The following is a 22,576-nucleotide window of genomic DNA, read 5'->3' as shown; positions in this document are numbered from 1 at the left end:
TGCAGGTTAAATACAATTGTTAAATACAATTTATTGCATTTAACTTTTATTGCAGGTTAAATACAATTGTTAAATACAATTGCAGGTTAAAAACAACTGTTATTCACAATAGTTGTGAATAACAGTTGTTATTCACAACTGTAAATAGTTGCATAATATTAATTATTGTACATTCATGTTCAATAATTAGGATTAATTAGACACATATTTTATATCTGTGTGGTAAATATTTAGGCTCTAAGATTAAAATAACAGTTTTTAATGGTTAGCACATTCCATATGAAAGGAGTGTAAATTTGAAATACAGGAACAAATATTTTAAAACGTAAGAAATGTATTCATTGGTGGGTTAAGACTGTGCGAATCAGCATGTAAATATGTTTATAGTAAGGAAATATTGCATTCTTTATGGTTTGGGAGAAATTTATTTTAAAATATATTCAACATAATTAATTAGAAATATTGGACATCGAAGAAGGAAGAAGAGGGATAAAAGCTTCACCTTATGAATAAATTCATTAACTGTAGATGTAATAACTACTGGTGCGAATCTAATGAATAATATATATCTGTTTATATACATAGACGACCTCTGGAAACCAGGCGAAAACCAGTTATAATCAGCCTTCTGCACTAAGTGGGACTCTGCTGTAGTCACCCTTCCTCTTCAAGAGTATCTCATGGGATACATGATGACTCTTCCTATGATTAAAGCCAGCCCCTTTCAAAATCGGCCATGTGGTAGGCAATGGCACACCACCACATTATCTGATGCCACAGAGACCATAACAAAACCAACTCCAAAAACTGCTGTTAAAGAAGACCTGCAACTAGGTGGAAGGATGGGATCAGTGAACTTTTGGGTGTGACATTTTGCAATACCTCTCACTTCTAAATGTGGATTCTAATACCTTCTTCCATATGTCCACTGTACATTTGCTGCTATTGATCTTTCTGTATGCTCCCCTTCTCTCTTTATGTATGAAGAAAAGCTGATGAAGAAAACCTTTATGATAGTGATCACTTCCTTGTGATATCCACCCTGAGAAATGGGGAACCACATCAACCATCGGATACCACAGTACAAGGATTATCTTGCTGACTAGAGTGCCTTTCAACATCTGGTATTTAATATCACCAAAGTAAGCCACGAGCCCATCAGTGATATAATAGTGATAGTATTTGCCCTATAGTGTAAGGAAGCCACAGGCTTTTGCTGAACAGGCAAAAAAAAAAAAACCAATCAAGTAGATAAGAAAACACAAATTATATGCTTCCCTCCTCACACAGGTAAGTATCCAGTTGACCCTTGAAATTATTCAAACTGTCAGCCTTGACTACCAGCAAGGGCAACTTGTTCCACCTATCAATGACTCGCTGGCTAAAAGAAAACTTACTACAATCTAATCTAAACCTTAAGCTCTGTAATTTGAATTTATGACCTCTAGTTCTGATTTGTTTACGACATAGAGTTATTTGTAATGCGGCTCCAGGGGTTCCTCTCAACCCCACACCAAGCAATGTGGTGAATACAAACTCTGTAAAGGCCAGATTTATGAGTATTAGTGCGGGTTGTGTTGTTCACCCAGTCTCTTAGTCTAGAGCAGGGGTTCCCAACCTTTTTTTGCTTGTGGACCCCCTGAGTCCTAACTTTACGTATGTGGACCCCCATATGTGCATATGTAATATTCCTAAATGAAATATTTATTTGTAGGTTAGTAAAAGCTAATAATTAAACAATTCCAATATAATGTAAAAAATGTAAATTACAAATTTTGAAAATTTTAATTGATAAAACTGAAACATATTTTTACTTGTAATGACAGAATTAGTAAAAAAAAAATTTTAAAAATACTATTTCAAACAACATATATAAATTTATTCCTAAGGCTATGAAATAGGATCCCATTAAATAGGCCCTACTAATGAGATCCTTGTGGCTGATGTTTTGATATTAGCATTTTAATATCTGGCTCCAATTTTGTGAGAGTCAGACGAAGATCACCTCTTTTTACTATATCAAGTCGATTACGAATTTTTGTTAACAACTGTGTTACACGACTAAAGCCAGATTCCACAAGATAAGATGATGAGAAAACAATGACATACATTTTAGCTTTCTCCCATAAAAGCAGATATTTACATGCAATGTCATTATTCTTCCATACATCATGCTTTCCTTTTTTGATTAGACTTCGGACTGTCTCATCAGACCGCAATTCAACAAGTTCCTCTTGTAAATCAATTTCAACATCAGCAACATTGGGTGCTGATTCCTCAAATGGAATCAGCACCCAATCTGGGATGTTCAGTTCTAGTAGGTCCTTGAACCGAACTTGCATGTCTTCATAATTTTTTTTTTAAATGATCAACATACACAACACAATCATCATCTTTTAAATCACTGCTAACTGAAGCAAGGTTTGGAAACCTTGCTTCAGTTAGCAAACCTTGAATTATGTTAAGAGAATTCAGTTTTTCAAACACATCTGAGAGATAAAATATGTCTGTTTTCATGGCAACCAACTGTTTTCCAATCTCCTTTTCGTTTAGAAATGATACAATACTGTCCCAAAGGACGACAAAGACAATTGCCTTTAGACAACCATCGCACCTCTGTATGCAGTACAGGACAGTGAAATCCTTCTTCATTTTCATCACAAAATTTGTGAAAGAAACGATCTTAAAGGGTCTTAATGAGGTTGACAGCTTTTATTACAAGAGTTAAGGCTTCATGAAGACGTCCACTCAATCTCTTTGTCACCAGATGTTGGCAGTGAATCATGCAATGTATGCAAAATACTTTTGGCAATGCATTTTTTAAATGAGTAATAAACCCTCTGTACCTACCAACCATGGAAGGAGCACAAGCCATTAAATTTTCGAGTGAAATATTTTTTTCTCTAAAATAAGACTGGACTTCCTTAAATATTGTTTCACCTTTAGTATTTGTTTTGAGGAATCTTGCAAAAAGCATTTCCTCTCTGAGTTGATTATCATCCATACATCTTACATATGCCAATAAAAGTGCTTCATTGCCCATCAAAGTTGATTCATCGAGTTGCATTGCAAACTGTTTCACTCGTAATTGAGCAATAAGTTGATTTTCTACATCTTCAGACATTTCATCAATGCATCTGGATATTGTGTTATTGCTCAAAGGAAGGTTATCGGTAATTTCATTACAACTGATATCGAAGGCAAGATGACAGTTTCACCAATGCTATGTGGCTTTCCAGATTTTGATATTATTTTGCTGATTTCACATGATGCTAATAAACCGCTATCTTTATTGCTTGCTTGTTTGCTAAAAATCTGATCCAATTTGTTTCTTCCTTGAAAATTGTCTCGTAGTTTTCAGAAATACTCCACTGATTTATTTTTATTTTCGCTGTGCCTTGTCTCCAAATGGTGACGAAGCTTACTTGGCTTCATGCTATCATTAGACAGCACAGTCATACATATAAGACACATTGGTTTTGTGATCTTCTCTGGTGATTCAATAAAACCATACATCAGATATTCAGTCAAATATTGTCTTGTTTTCTTCTTTGCAAGAGCCATGGGTAATCTGAAAACAATAATAATATTATTAACCTCAAATATTTAATGTTGGAAATGCTTGTAGGTACTAATGGAAATGTAGTTCACTAGAACAATAACGTTCAATAACACAAACAGTTGATTTCACCACGACGATGCCGATTACTCATTATAGAATGAAATGACTGCCTCTGACTGACTGACTCTTTCTAGATTAGTTGGTGCTTAAATAATGTTTTCTATGGAAAGAAATTTTTTTTTGCGTCAACTAAAGAAGGTTCCAGAAAATACGAGTATCTTCTAACTGCAAATTTCTGGACTTTTCTGTGACATTAGTTTATTTTATTATTATTATTTTTATTTAACAAATTATTTTATTTATAATATTTTATCATGAACCCCTTAGTTCATATTATGGACCCCCGAAATACAGTTTTTTTTTCCTTGTGGACCCCCCCCTCAAAGCTTCTATGGACCCCAGTTGGGAAACGCTGGTCTAGAGGCTTGTGTTTTCACACAAACCCTCTTAGTTTACCGTCCAGAACCACAGGGAGGGAGGCAGGCAGGCCAGGCAATAGGAAGTATGAAGCACTGGTGGGGCAAACCCTGTGGTAGCCAAGAGTACAGACGGGAAGAGCCAAAAAAAAATAATAATAATAATAATTGATGGAAGAGAATAGTGAGAAGGTAATAGTAGTATTAGAAGCATGTGATGCAAGAATGCAAGTATATGAGCTTATGTAGCATCAGACAAAAAAAAAAAAAAAAAAAAACATTTCACACATCTATTCCCTCTAAATGTTTGTCCAGTTCCTCGTTGAATTTATTTAAGCTATCAAGTTCCACAATGATAGATTTTCGAGCAATCAACTACGCTGGCTAAATGCAAATTTCTGCACATCTATTCCACAACTGTCTTTCCTCAATTTGTATTTATACTCCCTTAGGTTTGTAATCTGAGAAAGCAGAAGAATCCCATCAGAATTGGGTTGAGCCTGCTCAACCCATTCAAGGCCTTAAAGACCTTGAATCACTCAGATCACTCAGCAGGTGCCTAGTCTCCAGCTGCTGCAATTTGCTGAACTTTAGCCTTTCTTGGTAAGAGGACTCCTTCGTTCCCCTCACCAATCTTGTTACCCTTCTCTGTACTCGCTCAAGCAACTTTACATTCTTCCTGAAATGAGTCCTCCTGACCCTTACACAGTACTCAAGGTGTAGCCTGATCATTGCCTTATACAAAAAGGGGGTGCCTCTGTAGCCAGGTGGGCTGGAGCAGCAGTGCGTAGCACACGCTTCTTGATCAGACCAGGGTTCGAGCCCAATGACCACCAAATGCGGAGGATGCGGAAAGGTCAGGGAATGACCACCGCATATGCCCGGAGCAATTTGGCCTTAGTTGCTAATGCTCCTTAAAAAAAAAAAAAATGTACAAAAAGGAAAATTACCTCCTTTTCCCTACTAGCAAAATTCCTGAATATCATTGACAATATCCCATGACCTGCTCTGGCAGCCTAACTGCATTGCTCAAAAAACTTCATATCTGACTGCGAAATTTCTCCCAGGTCTTTTTTTATTTCCTACCATCCTAAGTGTAGTACCACACAGTTGGTATGTTTTTTTGTGGTACTTTGCATATGTCAATGTTAAACTTCAGTTGCCACTTTCCAGCTCATCTGCCCAACTTTTCTAGATCCTGTTGCAGGATCCAGAAAAGTTGTCATTAACAACTCTGCCAACCTTGTATCATCTGCACACCTGGACATTAAGCCCGATATACCTTCATCAATATCATTGATAAATATACAAAACAACAGCGGGTCCAACGCTGAACCCTGGGGGACTCCACTAATAACATTAGTTCACGAAGAGCAGCGTCCATTGATTACCACTCTCTGTTGGGCCTGCTGTTGTTTTGTATATTTATCAATATACAAAAGGAAAAAGTGAAATAGTGAATAGAGGGAGGCTGGGGATGACCTGGCTGAAAGGGGGGGAAAGAAGAGGGCCCTAGATCAGGATGCCTAGGCTGCTGTGGGGTGGGAGATGATAGTTGACAGTGGGATGACCCACCAGGCAAAGAGGGGGGATACCACCCAGGATAAGGAGCCGGGATAGTCTTGGGGGAATCTCCACTATAATGTTTAACTGGCCATTTTTCTACTCTTTTTTTTTTTTTTTTTTCTTTTTTTTTCCAGAAGTTATCCCTATATACGTGAACATGTTATTCCAAATGTGGCCTTACAGTTACAAGTGCAAAGTGTGTTAGTTGTCTGACGGCACCAAGGATTCTTCCATCTATGTGTTGTGTACTCTGTTTGTGTAGCACAGAACTCTGTGAAGGCCAGAGATTTAAAAAGTGTGTGGGGTGTGGAGCGTTGTGTACTGTTATTCTTCTGTCCATTTAGCTGTTGGGGACCCACCGGGTCTTACAGTTACAATGGGATTATGACCTCCCTATCTTTACAGGTGGCCTTTCTAGCTGAGTGGTTAAGAGCAGGATTGCAGTAGCATAAGCTCTTTGAGTAGACGGGAGTTCAAGCCACTGACTGCCAAATACAGCCGATTTACCAACCTGCACAGGACCTGCTTGGAAGGTTAGTCCATTTATCACAACATGAATTGTTGAGGAGGCTTCCATCCTGCAGCGGATTAAAAATGGCTGCTGCTTATCTCTATCTCTACAGGATAGCATTCGATAAATCAATAAGACACCATGGGCTTTCCTGGCTGCCTATTTGCTCTGTTCAGAAAACTTCATATCCGTCCGTACTGTAACTCCCAGATCTCTTTCCTCCTCTACTGTTTATAATTCAACCCTACCAAGTGTATACTTTATTTGTGAGTTGCTATTGCTATTCCCCAAGTGCATTTAGCAGCATTAAAACATAGCTGCCACTTCTCTGACCATCTTTAAAGTCTGTTCAAGTCATCCTGAAGGACTGCTGCTGCTTGGCACTGATCATTAAGAAATCTGCCAATCTTTATGTCATCTGCAAATTTTGACATCACACCTTCGTCATCACTATCCCTTTGTCATTGCCATTTATGAAAATGAGAAACAACAGTGGTCTGAGAGCCAATCCTTGAGGGACCCCAACCCTGATGTTACACCAATCTGAAGAATATCCATCAATCACAATCCTCTGTCTACTGCCCTGCAGACACCCAGCAATTCGCCTTAGAATCTTACCAGTAATCCCAACCTGTTCGAGCGTATACAGTAACCTCTTCTGAGGAACTGAGTCAGATGCTTTGCTGAAATCCAAATAAACTATGTCAAAATTATTCCCTAAATACAGATCCCAAGTAACTATGTCAAAATAGCCTACTACATTAGTTAATCATGATTTACCCTTAACAAAGGCATGTGTATTTCTCCAGAATGCCACATCTATCTAAATGTCCCTGGATTGCACTCTTAATCACTGCCTCTGAGATTATTTCTGCCACTAAAGCCAGACTAACTGGTCTGTAGTTGCCAACGTCGCTCTTAGAACTGCTTTCATGTATTGGCGATACATTGGAACTTCTCCAATCCATACGAATCTTTGCTGAGTCCAAAGATGCCCTCATAATTAACCTCAGTGCTTCAGTACACTCCCTCGCACTCTCCTTCAAAAATACAAGGTACATTCCACCAACTCTGGGAGCCTTAATTGCCTTTATGCTCAAAAGTTTTTCTAATAAGCAATAATCCGTAATTACAACATCACTAATTTCATATGGCTCAGCCTCACTTGCACAGTCCCTTCTCAGCACGATGGTTCTTTCGTCAGTAAAAACCGATGCAAAACACTTATTTAGTTAAACTGCAACGTCAGCTGGGTTATCTATGTTTTTCCCACACCAAGTGCACAGGGGTTTGATCTGATTAGTTTTTTTCTTCTTCATTGTATTCACATACATGAAAAATTCCTTCTCCCCATTCTTTGCTCTCTTACCCAATGCTTTCCTCATACACAGCCTTGGCCTCCCTGACCTTGTTTGTGGTACCGTTACAGATCAACTTGTACTTTTTGTAGGCTTCAATACCTTTCATCGCTCTGTAACTGTCCCATGTTATCTTTTTTTCTGCTCTATTTCACCAGTCGGCTTCATAGTCATCCATTTTGGCATACTTCTCCTGCAATATTTTCTTAAAGATTTGTAGGCATTCATGGCTTCTTTTTTTTTTTTTTTTTTTTTTTTTTTTTTGCTTTAAAAGTATTCCATAATTCAAATGTATTCATCATCCTTTGGCAATCCACCCAATTCACAGATGCCATATAGCACTTGAGCTGTCAAAGTCTCTCTTCTAAAGTTAAAACCCATGCCTTTATCTTTAACTACTGCAACATCTTTCTTCATCTTCCAACTGCCAAAGATTTCATGATCACTTCCTGACAATGCTTTAAGCCCTATGATGTCATGTGATTCATTAGTGGTGATGAAGTCAAGAATATTCTCATCCCTTGTGCTTTCTTTAATATGCTAGTACAAATAATAATCATCTAGTTTATTTTAAAAAGATTTTTCCCATGGTCAGTTTCCCACCCACTTATTCCATTCAGTCTGGGGCAGATTAAAGTCTCCTATAATAAGACATCCATGCTTGCTTGCCCTTTCCATCTACAAGTAAAGACTCATGTTCCTTTGCTTCTGACTGATTCACACCACACAGATTATTTACTGGCAGCCACAACTTCAGACATAGTAAAAGCTTTTTTCATGCTCAGACTGCTTTCAATGAGAAGCATTACACCTCCACCCCTTCAATCTTCCCTATCTTAGTTCTTAAACCCCAAGGGCTCACATCTGGTGAGTATGGGCCTGGCACATCCAGGCTCCTGAAGACGGGATATCATCATTCTTCTCTTTTTTGGTGACTCCCTTCTTCTTCTTCTTCTTCTTCTCTCTCTCTCTCTCTCTCTCTCTCTCTCTCTCTCTCTCTCTGGGTAACTCAGGAATTTTTATTTATTTTTGATTTTTGGCTGCTGCATAAGCCTCAGGCTTCCTTGCACCATGTAGCTAATAATAATAATAATAAATACCATAGTGGAAATCATCAATGCGAAAATCTAGGTGGCACCACATTTCTGTTAGCCCTATTATGTCAGCATTATTTGCCCTACCCAGGAGTTAAAATTCAGCCATTTTGATGACAACACTCCTGACATTACTGTAGACACAGTTGAGACCAAGTAATCTCCTATAGTTTACTACCCTGATACACCCCTTTGAAGTTATTCTGGTTTGTATCCCAAGCTGTAACTTCCCTCACATTTGAAACATTGCTACCCTCAGAACATCTTATCAGTATCAGCTGTTGTGGCAATAAACAAGAATTCATGAGGTGAGTGCAAGCATTACTTTAACGCATATCATCAGAATTACTCTTCTCCTACCCCCCCCCCAACTAGCAGTTTCCCTGAGCCCTTAGTGTATCTTCAATAAGAGTGGCACAAGTCCTTGCACCATATTTGTTCAAATGAATACTATCTCTACAAAATAGATTCCTACTACCTGGCCATGCTGATAAAAATTTCCCCCCAGAGAATTGCAGATTCCCTCAGCTCTCAAGGGAAGTGGCAATAACTTTCTCTCATAAAAGCTTTACTGAAATCTAACCATATGATATCACATTTATTTTTTACATCTATTTCCATCTTAACTACTTCATAGAAACTATCAATAACTGCATTCCTGTTGAGGCAATTCTGCATTATTACTTTTTTAACCACTAACTTCAGCTTTTTCCCCCTGGAGAGAAGCCAAGCTTAGAAATATATAATTACAATTTTCTCTCTGAATCCCTCTTTGGAAATATGAGAGCTGTCTGCATGGCTTTCATTTCTGGGGACTTCCCCTGAATTCAAGGATACGCTCATAATTATGAGTAAAAATATTGACATCTCTTGCTGCTGCTGCTTTTAATATAATTTTATATATAACATTAGCCTGAAATTACTTATTTACTTTTAACTGCCACACAGTTTTTTTTTTTTTTTTTTCACCCCAATTTCCTCTCAGTTATCATAGAATCATTTAGATCCAGTTAGAATTTGGTATACCTCCAGTATCCCCATCTCTAAGAACATCTTCAAATGTGAATGTCAATGCAAAATATTTATTCAGTTTCTCAGAAACCTAAACACAATCATCAGTAGTTACCCTGTTCATATCTGGTTCATGCCTTTCCTTCTAGTGTTAATATAAGCAAAGAATTTTTTTGCTATTTTAATTTGCTTTCTTAAATTAATTTTAAGATTTCTTAAATTTGCTTTCTTAAATTTCTAAAATTAATCAAAAGCTGGTAATCTGCCTTTGTCTGCATAACTCTTAACTGTTTGCAGGTTAGTTTATACTGTACTTTTTAACTGTAGGCTTTTGTGTCCCTTAATAATTCATACATTGAATGGCCACTTTATTCTTCAGATTTATTCCTTAAATTCTTCAGTCTTACATAGTAATAGTAATTGTTGTAATGAAAGAATCCACAATCCTGAATCCACCTCTGCACTTATGGAATCATAGAAAATAGACACGTCAGATGACTGAGTATTTATATGAAATTTAGCAGCAAAAGAGTTAAGCAAACCTTTTCCAATAATTATAAAAGCATCTAGGGGAGATCTTATAGATTAAAGATGGACATATATCTCTTATATTCACAAAGGGGAGTCAATGGGTGAAGTAAGTATTTACGAATCTGTAAGTTTCATTTCTGTTCTGGAAAAATAATGCAGAACATGGTGAAAGAACTAATGCAGTATCATCTTGACAGGAATACAGTTATACGCCATTCACAACATGGATATGTTAAGCAGATCTTCTCTGACCAATCTGATTATCTACTATGATGCAGTGACAAGGAACTGAATACATAAAATAATAATGGGATGCTGAGTGGCAGAAGACTTGGGTGGTTATTAATGAGCACTGCTCTTCTTGAATCACTATTATTAGTGGAGTTCCTCAAGGTTCAGTGCTGAGCCTCCTTATGTTTTCAGTATTTATCAGCAATATTGTTGAAGGCATATCAAGCTAGATAACTAAGTTTGCATGTGATAATATGAAGGATGGCTGGTAGTTAATGAAGGAACAAGGCATTCTGCTATAAAAAGACATAAAATAACCGTGCAGATGGGCTGAGAAGTGGTAAGGGAGGTATAACATTGATAAATGAAAGATACTATACATGTTTAGCAGTAATCCCAGTTAAGATAAAAGTGGTAGAAAACAAAAGCAACCTAGGGTAATTGTATGGTCAGAAATTAAATTCTCTGAGCAGACAAGCTGCTAAGCACAGCTCATGTGGTTCTGTCAATTATATACAGGAATTTTTCCAGCAAGGACAAGGAGGTGATTGTTCCATTGTATTTAGTCATTGGTTAGGCTGTATTTCAAATATTGCATATATATCTCTAAATACCTCATTACAGTTGTGCCTCTGTATCCGCTGATTCGGTTACCCGCAGTTAACCACAGGAAAAAAAAAAAAAAAAAACTGGAAAAACTTAGCACTTACTACTTGCGTGTCCAATATGACGCTTCCCTTTATTTTTTACAATGTCGATTTTAAATCGAATAGCTTCCCTTTGTCGCATATGGTTTGGCCACCATTATAATGGTTCCTTAGAGATTTAACGGATGCACCATTTTCAAACTTTTGAATAATTTCAAGTTTTTGTTTAATTTGAAAGCACAACTCTTGCATTTGCCCATCATTTTTGCGATTTCTAAACAAAAAAAAAAAAAAATCCTTTTCTGGTGCGATGGAACACAACAATCGACGCGACTAAAACAAACTAAACATTTGGTCTCTTTTTTTTTTCTTTTTTTTTTTTTTTCTTTTTTTTTTGAGTGTTAGGTGTGAAGACAGCAGGGGTTGCAAGATAATAGATACACTGATTTCCCAATAGCGACTTATAACGCCAGCTCTTGTTGCTTATTTGCAACTTGCAAAATTCTAGTTATTACTTGAATTTTATGACTTCTGGTTGATTTTTTTTTTTTTTTTTTAATTTGGAGTCTTGAAGTTTCCTGGTAAATTGAGAGTCTGCTGTACTTTATTATTACCATATTTAATATTGGTAATGTCTTACTGTGTGTTTAATTTATCAATTAAACTTTATTATACGTATGTATGTATGTACAAGAAAATTACATTATATATGGGGTCAGCAGGGTTCACTTATATCCGTGGTTTCAGCCATCCACGGTAGGTTTTGGAACGTATCCCCCCCCCTGCGGATACAGGGGTCTTACTGTATATGAATCAATGTGGATCTGTTGGAATGGTGAGAAGAGCGAACCAGATTAGTCAAAACAGAGAAGGGTACTCTTACCATAAAAGACTTTGGTTCTGCAAATTCCACTGCCTGGAAATTAGGCACCTATGAGGAGACCAGATTGAAGTGTTTTAGGTTTTAAATGGATTGAGTAAACTAAATGCTGATGGCTTCTTTACTCTTTTATGGCTGATTGTTGGAAAAACTTCCATCTGGTGTAGAGGAAATTTGTAATTTTAAAATTATGATTTTTTTTTTTTTTTTGCTAACGTTGTATAAGCTTGCTTCCTTGCATCATTTTCACCACAAATACAAAATAAAGACCTTATTATACTTTGAATCCTATCATCAACAGCACAAGGGAATAGACAGATAATTACTATTAAATGCATACAAAGCACTAATTAATCTAAGTTGGATTACATTCCTGTTGGAAACAACCATAGGGTCTGAGTAAATATAAATAATGGATAAGATTATTCATTGGAACTGCCAAAGGTTATAACATAGTATACACCATTCTGTGTCTGTCTCCTAGAAATTTATCCCAAGAGACAAGGTGCTTCCTATGTCATCTATTCAATGTACCGAAAAGTCCAACCCACTGAAGGTATAATGCATGGTGAAGTCACCATATTGGTACTGATGGCATAAAGTGCATTTAAGCAATTCTTTGCAGGCAATAACAATTCATCTGGTAATAGCAATCCTCCTAATTTACATGCTCAGTTTACATTCCAACAAGAGAAGATAGCCCTTACAAAGATTTAGGTATACTGTTCTAACAACTAACTCCCCATTTCTGTTTGATGGGAGACCTGGATGGGTGTAATCCCCTGTTGAGATTCAGGCCATACCAGAAGAGAATAAATTATTTGAACAGCTTCTGGATAGACACAACCTCTCACTTCTTAACAGTGGTAATCACTTTTATTTACACTTTCTAACTTAGACCACTGCAGCAAATAAACCTTGCCATATGTATGCCTATCAACATAATTGGAAGTAATTGGAGTCCCTCTTTAATGACCATTAACCAGTTATTTCTATCTTGACTGCCCCTGTCATACCTAGAGGACTCCTAGCTGAATGTTAATTAAAACAAATTGGAAAAAATTTATCAGAAAAGCAGTTTTCAACACACAGATCATGCAGCATGAAGTGCTAACACCCAAGTGAATGTAGAAAAAATGTAAATAATAGATAAGATTGCTACAAATATCATGTAGAATGCAGCCAAGCTCACAATCCCTCAGATCTCATCACCTTTCCCAGACTATCCAAAGACCTAATGAAATGTCATTTGTGCAGAAAATGAGACCTGGAATTGCTTTCGGAGATGCCTTGCTACAAGTAATCTATTTCGATACAAACATATTCAAGCCCAGGGAAACAGCCAGAAAACTTCATTGATCCAATTCACAATTACAATAAATAAGACAAAAAATACTCAGATAGTATAGAGCTTGGAAAAAAAAAAAAAAAAAGTCAGGTAAATATTGCAACAGGCCAACACCAATATTTTTCTGGAATGGGATCAGTTTGATGGATCATTCCATGAGAAATGCATTGAGTGAGGCTTCATACCCTCGTGAATTTCTGATTCAAAAAAACAGAAAAACAAAAGATTAATTTAAAATCCAAAGGTAATGAATAAACCAAGACAGAAAAGCTTCTAAAATTGTATGACAGAATATTACATGAAAAATGTATTCCCAAGCATGTATTTCCACACTACATTTTCAAGAAAATGTAGTGCAAATGAAAATGGGCATGTAGTGCTGGATTCCAAGGATTAAGATAATAATAATACAACACATCCATTAGAGACAATAACAAGATTTTTAATGACTAAGTAAGTTAAGACTAATTCGTAGCTTTCAGGGTAAATGAACCCCTTCTTCAGCAAGTGAATAAACATATACAGAATACTAACAAAATATAGACATTAGAGATAGAATAAAATAAATACTAAGTGAGTTGTGCATGCTCAGATGCACACATGGTTGCAAGATTGTGCAAGCATTCATTCACTAGATCGATGTTTATTGTTTGTGCACAGATGTGTATGTGATAGCTGCCAGTGTTTGTCGATTTTCAAACCTGTTGATTCAAAGATGGGGTGTAGCCTTGTACCCTTGCAGCAATTTAAGGCTTTTGGTCAGTTCAATATATTTAACGATTCTAGCCAAAGGCGGTGGTGCTGCGATCACCTCACAATCGGGTCTGGGGTTAAGGTCATGATGGGTTCACCAGCAATGTTCCACAATGTGGAGTGATCAGTGTCGCCAAGGCGAATCGATCTATCATGCTCTGCGAGGTGATCCTGAAGGCATCTTGAGCTCTCCCCTATATAGCAACTGCCACAATCATGGCAAGTTGCTCAGGAAACTATTCCACTACGTAAGAGAAGGGCAATGGGAGTTTTTACGTTCAAGACCAGAGATGTAAGCTCCTACCAGGGAGTTGTACGTATTTCATGTGGTACTTGCATAGGATCTTAGAAATCTGGTCCAACGTGCCCAGATAGTAAAGAATTTAGGCAGTAAGCATACTCTCACACTGGTACAACGGCCTCGGATGAGTTGCAAGTTCTTGTGCTTGTAGCAAGCATCTGTCTAATACATGGGTTGGGTACCCACAATCGACTAGGTCAGCTTTTACTCTGGAAATCTCTGTGTGCCTAGTTTCCTCTGAGCTGGAATGGCTCCAGGCTCGAGAGAATAGAGTGCGTGCAGTGCTGTTTAGATGGCAAGGGGCATGGGCTGATCTGTAGTTAGTAAACTGCCCGCACCACATTGGCTTACGGTACACCGAGGTTTCAAGGTGTGGGCCCACTCACTTCACTAGAACATCCAGGAATTGAAAGGACCTATTCACTTCTAACTTCAAAGTAAACTGGATGAACAGTGATAAGGAGTTGAGGTACTCTAACAGTGTTGACTCTGAACCACGTGGGATGATGGTGAAGATATCATCAACATATCTGCACCACGTTGTAATCGGTACAGGTGGGCTCAGGAATATCTATTATTTTAATTCCTCCATAGCGATATTAGCAACAATGGAGCTGACAGAGGTGCACATAGCCGTACCATGTATTTGTTTGTACAGAGAATCAGCAAAGGCGATGACACATCTCGACATGCATAGGTTGAGGACAGTACAGATGTCCTCTGTAGATAGTGATGTTCTGTTCAATTGTGGTCACTCTCTAGAAGTCGCTTGGTACAGACAATGGCGTTGGATGGGAATTGATGTAAACAGAGAGACAACATCGAAGGACACCATAATACCGCTGTCAGGAATTCCTCGCTGTTGTTGACTGTATGGACGGTATTTCCCACTAGAGGTGTTAGGAGTCACATGATGTGTTTACACAGTTCATACGTTGGCGAATTGCAACAGGACACAATGGGTCAGGGAGGAACGCATGGCTTGTGAACTTTTGGAAGTCCATAAAATTGCGGAAGTTGGCAGCCTGTGGCATGCAATTGCCATCATGTTGATGTTGGAATCTTCCCAGATTCGAACCATATGTAGATCAGTTTGTTGACGTTTGATTCTAGATGACCTAAGATAACCGTACAATGTCCTTTGTCAGCGGGAAGCATGGCGATGGTGTTGCCTACATTCCTTGCTATCCGGGCATGTCGGACCAGATTTTTCTAAGATCCTACGCGAGTACCGCATGAAATGCATAACTTCCTGGTAGGAGCTTACGTTCTCTCAGAGAGCTTACGTAAAAACTCCCATCGCCCCTCTCTCTCTCTTACGTAGTGGAATAGTGTATACCACGTAACTTGCCATGATTGCAGCAGTTGCTCTATAGGGGAGAGCTCAGGACACCTTCAGGATCACCTCGCAGAGCACGACAGATCGATTCGTCTAGGTGACACTGATCACTCCGCAATTGCGGAAGATTTCTGGTCAACCCATCATGATCTTAAACCCAGACACGATTGTGAGGTGATTGACCAATCCCAGCACTCCCCTCACCACCTTAGGCTAGAATCGTTAAATATATAGAGCTGTCCAAAAGCTTTAAATTGCTACAAGGGTACAAGGCTACACCCCATCTTTGAATCAACAGGTTTGAAAATCGACAAACGCTGGCAGCTATCCCGTGTGTGTGTGTGTGTGTGTGTGTGTGTGTGTGTGTGTGTGTGTGTGTGTGTGTGTGTGTGTGTGTGTGTGTGTGTGTGTGTGTGTGTGTGTGTGTGTGCGTGTGTGCACAAACAATGAACAGCAATCTAGTGAATGAATGTTTGCACAATCTCACCACCATGTGCACATCTGAGCACGCATAATTCATTTAGTATTTATTTTCATAATTCATTTAGTATTTCAGGTTAAATAAACCCCCTCTGAAGAAGGGGTTCATTTAACCTGAAAGCTAGGAACTAGTCTTAACTTACTTAGTCATTAAAAATCTAGTTATTGTCTCTACTGGATGTGCTGTATTATTATTATCTTACTTCTAGGGCAATTATCAACAGCATGGGGGAGCAGACAGATACTCATTATTAAACGTATAAAATATTAATTAATTAGTGTTGGACTGTGGAGCCCAGATATATGATTCAACATAAAAAAATTGCTCTGAAATACCTAGATCCAGTTCATCATACCACAATCTGCTTAGAGAATCCATTGTGCTTCCCTATATGCGTAACTTTCAACTCTTTGGATATACAGTTGAGAACGCCTATTTTTTATTTGATTCAACCTTTTATATTCCCTTCTCTCGCGATCATAATATAAGCTGGCTGTAAAGAGTTTCTCCATCTTTTGGCAAAAATGTTTTTCTCCCTTTTATTTTCACAATAAATAGTAATACCACTTAAAAATTGAAATTTTTAAAACTTTCACATTAATTCCTCATTTTTGTTAATGGATTGACTATCGGGTGTGCTAGTCTCTACTACAAAATAACTACAACTCCTTCCCACCTGCACCTCCGTAGCCAGGTGGGAAGGAGCAGCAGTGCATAGCACACGCTTCTTGATTAGACCGGGGTTCGAGCCTGTCACCACCAAATACGGAGGATGCGGAAAAGTCAGGGAATGACCACCGCATATCCTGGAGCAATATGGCCTTAGTTGCTAATGCTCCTAAAAACCAAATAACAAAAATAACAACAATAGCCATGTGCTCTATAATTTACGGCCATTCATTCATACTTGTTAAGTGCAGTGCTAATTCACAATCCTTTCAGTAAGATGCCAAAGAAATAAGACCTAATTTCAGAAGACATACGAGGTGCTATCCAAATGTTCCCAAAATTTGAATGTTGCATGAGAACTATATCTAGTATGGACTTGTGGCACTAGGTAACACTGCATGCATCCTCTGTGAATCAATGTGCCACATGGCATCTGGCTGGCTGGATAGAGTAATTGAATATTTATGCATAGTTCTTTGGCAGTGTGTTTTGCTTAGTTTGCAATTGTTGCAATGGCTGATGAGAGAGAGAGAGAGCAACGTGCTCTCTCTCCTTCTTAATGATGCAGCAGCAGAAACCCATAAGAAGTTGAAACAAGCTTCTGGTGCAATGCTTTAGGCCAAAAGCAGACCTACTACTCGTTTAACTGTTTTAAAAATTTGGTCGAATGTTGTCATTGTCGGTGAACATTGGCATCGGTTGATGACGATGATCGCTCTGGGTGTCTATCATTGAGCACCACCCCAGAAAATGTCGCAAAAGTTCATGCAGCAATCCATGAAGACCGCAGGTGGACCATTGAAGACATTTGTGACATTGTAAGACTATCGTATGGCATGTGTCAGTGAATTTTGTCAGGAGAGTTGAACATGAGTAGGATTGTGGCCAAGTTCGTGCCATGGTTACTGAGTGAAGACCAAAAGCAGCATCGCATGGAAGTTAGCAGAGATCTTCAAGAATGGGCCAGGAGGGATCAAAACATCCTTTCTTACGGTCGTCACTGGTGACGAGAGTTGGGTATATGGGTATGACCCAGAAACCAAGCAACAATCATCCCAGTGGAAGAGCACATCTTCGCCCTGAACAAAGAAAGCCTGACAAGTGAGGAGCAAGGTGAAGTCCATGCTGATCTGTTTTTTTGGACATTGACGAGATTATCCATAAGGAATTTGTCCCTCCTGGCCAGACCGTCAATGCAAAGTTCTACTGTAATGTCCTGAAGCGGTTAAGGGATGCCATTAGGAGGAAACGTCCAGATAAGTGGTGCAAAAAGAACTGGGTCCTTCATCGTGACAACGCGGCAGCCCACACATCTCTCGCTATTGCGCAATTTTTGGCATCCAACAACATGACAATCGTCCTCCTCGCCCTTATTCGCCAGATTTAGCCCCCTGTGACTTCTTCCTCTTCCCAAGAATGAAAATGAAGCTGAAGAGTCGAAGATTTGACAGCAGAAATAATGCAGAATCCAATGTGAATCGCAGGCAGTTCAGGACACATTAAAATCATGGGGAAAGCTCTGGGATCGGTGTTTATGCTCTCAAGGGGACTACTTCAAAGGTGATGGTGGCAAATAAGACCCAGGTGAGTAATTTATTTTATAAATACATTTCGGGAACTTTTGGGTAGCTCCTCGTATTTGCAAGATCTTCAATGCATTTTAAAATATGAAAAATGTGATACATTTGATTGTGTACTGCCATATGTAGATATAATTTTTCAATTTCAAAAGATGAGAAATGCAGTGTATTCAGATAGTTGCAAACAAATAAGCATGAGGACATTTTGTATTGCTTTCTGTGCAGTGCACGGAATAGCAATTTCACATCTGAAATGCTACATCTATATTTGCATTTTGCAAAAATAAATGTAGCATTTCAGATGTCATAATCACGATGATGTCACACTTGTTTATTTACATCTTTTGTCATAAAACATAATCTTCCTCTAAGAAGTCATAGAAGTCATGCTGACTGTGCAGGTTCACTGTTCAAAAATGTTTCCCAATGGTTTCCCAAAAAAAATATATATATATTATTATTAGCTATATGGTGCAAGGAAGCCAGAGGCTTATGCTGGGCATCTCCGTAGCCAGGTGGGAAGGAGCAGCAGTGTGTAGCACATGCTTCTTGATTAGACCGGGGTTTGAGCCCGTCACCACTAAATACGGAGGATGCGGAAAGGTCAGCAAATGACCACCGCATATCCCTGGAGCAATATGGCCTTAGTTGCTAATGCTCCTAAAAACCAAACAACAACAGCTTATGCTGCAACAGCCAAAAAAAAAAAAAAAAAAAATATTCCTAGTTGCCCTGAGAGAGAGAGAGAGAAATGTAGAAGGGAATCACCAAGAAAGAGAAGAATGATGATATCCAGTTCAGGACCCTTGGTGTGCCAAGCCCATACTCACCAGATGTGGCCCCCCGGGGTTTAGGAAATGTTTCGGAAGAACATAAGTAATAGGCATTACTAATGAAATTGCACAGATAGGAAAAGAAAAAAACACTGAACTATCTGAAAAAAAATGCCATTTTTTTCTATATTCCATTGTGACAGTGATGGCCCTTTGTAATTAAAAAAATATATATATCAGATCAAAAGCTGCTTGCTCTGCAGGGGAAGGTGACCCTGCATGGTGCAATATTTGGCATCTTCTTCTGGACAACCTGAAAGCATGTGGAATTCCTTTAAGAAACTATCATTTGGTGTTCATAATGTGCCTATTATGGTACTTGAAAATTGGAATAGCAAGGGTATTAAAAGAATAAATTGAGCACTTTATGATACTAGGCTTCTCCCTTATTAATTTGAGTGTTGAAAAGGGGATATATACTGTGTTCAGAAAATTGAATGAATATTTGCCAGACACTTACTAATATCTAGAAAAACAGTGTGAAAAAAAGATGACAAGCCCATTAGATTTTAGCATTAGCATTAGTTGAGGCATATGATGCAAGAAAGCAGGCTTATACATCAGCCAAAAAAAAACCCCTTTCCATTTTACCCATCCAGTCACTCCAAATATTTGTCTAGTTCAGCCTTAAATCTAATTAAGCTACCAACTTTCACAGCAACACATGGAAGTCTGTTCCAACAATCAACTACCCGCTGGCCAAAGGCAAACTTTCGCACATCTTTTCTATAACTGTCTTTCCTCAGTTTGAATCTATGCCCCCTCAGGTTTGTAATCTGAGCAAGTGGAACAATTCCATCAGCATTAAACCTGCTCGAACCATTCAAGACCTTATTCACCTCAATCTGATCCCTCACAGGTGCCCAGTCCCCACATGCTGCAACTTGAAAAACTTAAGCCTTTCATGGTAAGTGCACCCCTTCATTCATGTCACTAATCTTGTTCCCCTTCTTTGTACTCATTCTAGCAACTTTGTATCCTTTCCTAAATTGAAGCCTCCAGACCTGTATGCAGTACTCAAGGTGTGGCCTGACCATTGCCTTATACAAAGGAATAAACACCTCCTTGTGTCTGCTAGCAAAATTCCTATATATCATTAACAAAACTTCATGACCTGCTCTGGCTGCCCATGTGCACTGCTTAGAGAACTTCATATCTGGTTGCACCCCCAGGTCATTTTCATTCTCCACTTCCCTGAGCTTAGTAACAATTCATACGCTACTCTGTGGTTACTGCTACCCATATGCAGTACTTTGCATTTGTCAATATTAAACTTCATTTACCATTTCCCAGCACATCTGCCTAACTATTCTGGATCCTGTTGCAGTAGTTTACTGTCATTAACAACCCTGCCAACCTTTGTATTATCTGCAAACTTGGATATTCAGCCTGATATACCTTCATCAATATCATTGATAAATACATAAAACAATAATGGGCCCAGCACCAAACCCTGGGGGACTCCACTAATAACATTATTCCATGAAGAGCAGTGTCCATTTATTACCACTGTCCCACTCAAACATCAGTTTATCCATTGTAGCAACATATCCTTAATGCCATACTGTTCCAATTTGTACAGCAGTCTTCCATTTTCAATAGTATCAAAAGTTTTCCTGAAATCCAAGTATGTGATATCATAATTTTTTTTTTGCATCCAGTTCCTTTGTGACCACCTCATAGTATCCGATCAAATTGGACAGACAAGACTTCCCCTTAACATACCCATGCTGTGTCTGAACTATTACTGCAGTCTTGTCTAGATGATCCTGCAATGCTTCTTTAACGAGTGACTCCATTCTTTTCCCCAGAACAGAAGTTAAACTAACAGGTCTGTAATTATTTGTCCCACCTTTTGAACTCCTTTTGTGAATTGGGAAAAATTTGCACATCAGTCCATGGGGTCCTCCCATGAATCTAAGGATGCTCTCTTAATTATGGCTTGTCATGGCATCTCACTATTTCTAACATTTTTTTTTTTTAAATAGACTTGTCATGACAAGTCTATTTAAAAAAATAGACCTGTGATGACAAAACTATTGATATTAACAAAAGTTTGACTCATCGTTTCTGAAGATCACAGAGCTTGCAACAGTGTATTCCTTTAAGCAGTGATAATCATTTGGTGGTGTCTGACAGATATTCCAAGAAATCTACAAACAGAAAAGTCCTGGGTGTTTTAATGAATACTGTATACTGCTAAAGAATGCTGCAGCTTTATCTTAATATAAAACATGTATGTTGCTAGTGAAATCAAAGGTTGGATTCTAAAAAATAAATTTTTTCTGTTTTCTAGAAGTGAAGTGTTGGCTGCATATATCATGTTATCAAGTGTCCTGCTAATTCTTTACAAATTTCCATTGTCTTAGAAGTTGTTAGTGCAATGAAAGATATATATATCCATACTAGGATTTCATAGATTCAGAGCAAATTCAGATAGACAAAAATTAAATTTCTCCTAAAAAGGCAGCAAACAATATAATTTATTCCTTACTAACGCTGAGAAATGTACACCTTTCTCAATGCCTAGACGATTGTTCAGCAAATTCCATTCACTGCTCAGTTAAACAGGAACTAAGTATTGCATCATTAACAGTTGCTTCTCTGTCTCTTCAACAGACTTTATCAGAAAATATATTCCCCAAACATTGGCATCAGGCTATAGTCCTTGCGTTTCTCAGATACGGTTAAAATTAAATAAAAATGAAAAAGTCATTATAGGCCAAAGATCCTGCAGCCTCGGGAAGTATTCCTGATATGTTTATTTTGGAGTGCTAATAGTTCCTGTGCCATTTGAGTATTAGTAGCAGCAGATGATGCAAAAAAGCAAGCTTATACAAAATCAACCACCAAAAAAAAAAAAAAAAAAAAACCCTACCTAAATCTCCTTTCCATCCCATCTAATTCTTCCTTACTTACATTTATTCAAATTACCCACTGCCACAACACCAGATATTAATTTTTTTTCCCAACAATAATAAGGCACTATATGGCATCTGTTAATTGGACAGGTTGCAGAGTAAGGGTGCACACACTCACATCTGGTGAGTATGGGCTTGGCAAACACAGGATCCTGAGCTGGATATCATCATCCTTCTCTTTCTTGGTAATTCCTCTCTGTCTCTCAGGGTAACTCAGGAAATTTTTTTGGCTGGTGCAGCATATGTCTCAGGCTTCCTTGCATCATATGGCTAATAATAATAATAAATAAGTCACTCTGGTTCAAACTAAATTTTTGCATATCTGTCCAACAACATTTCTTTTTCAGTTATGTCTCATCATTTGAGTCAGTGGAAGGGTGCCATCAGCATTCAGCTTACTCAATCCATTCAAAGCTGTAAACACCTCAAGAATATGTCTTTTGTCCAAGCCTATGTCAGATATAAGCTAGTCTGTAATCACATA

At 38.2% G+C, this 22,576-nt stretch overlaps 1 protein-coding gene across 1 annotated transcript in view; it reads left to right on the top strand.

Moving 5' to 3' along the window:
• Nucleotides 1–22,576, top strand: part of LOC150085767 (PHD finger protein 12) — a 529,395-nt gene that overhangs the window by 314,830 nt on the left and 191,989 nt on the right. The gene's annotated exons all lie outside the window — the stretch shown is intronic.

This window comes from Mastigoproctus giganteus, chromosome 5 (assembly GCF_048544385.1).
Source record: "Mastigoproctus giganteus isolate SK-2022 chromosome 5, ASM4854438v1, whole genome shotgun sequence".
In the NCBI taxonomy this organism is placed as follows: domain Eukaryota; kingdom Metazoa; phylum Arthropoda; class Arachnida; order Uropygi; family Thelyphonidae; genus Mastigoproctus; species Mastigoproctus giganteus.
The sequence above is the reverse complement of the archived record's forward strand: the minus strand, read 5'-3'. Positions and strand labels throughout refer to the sequence as shown.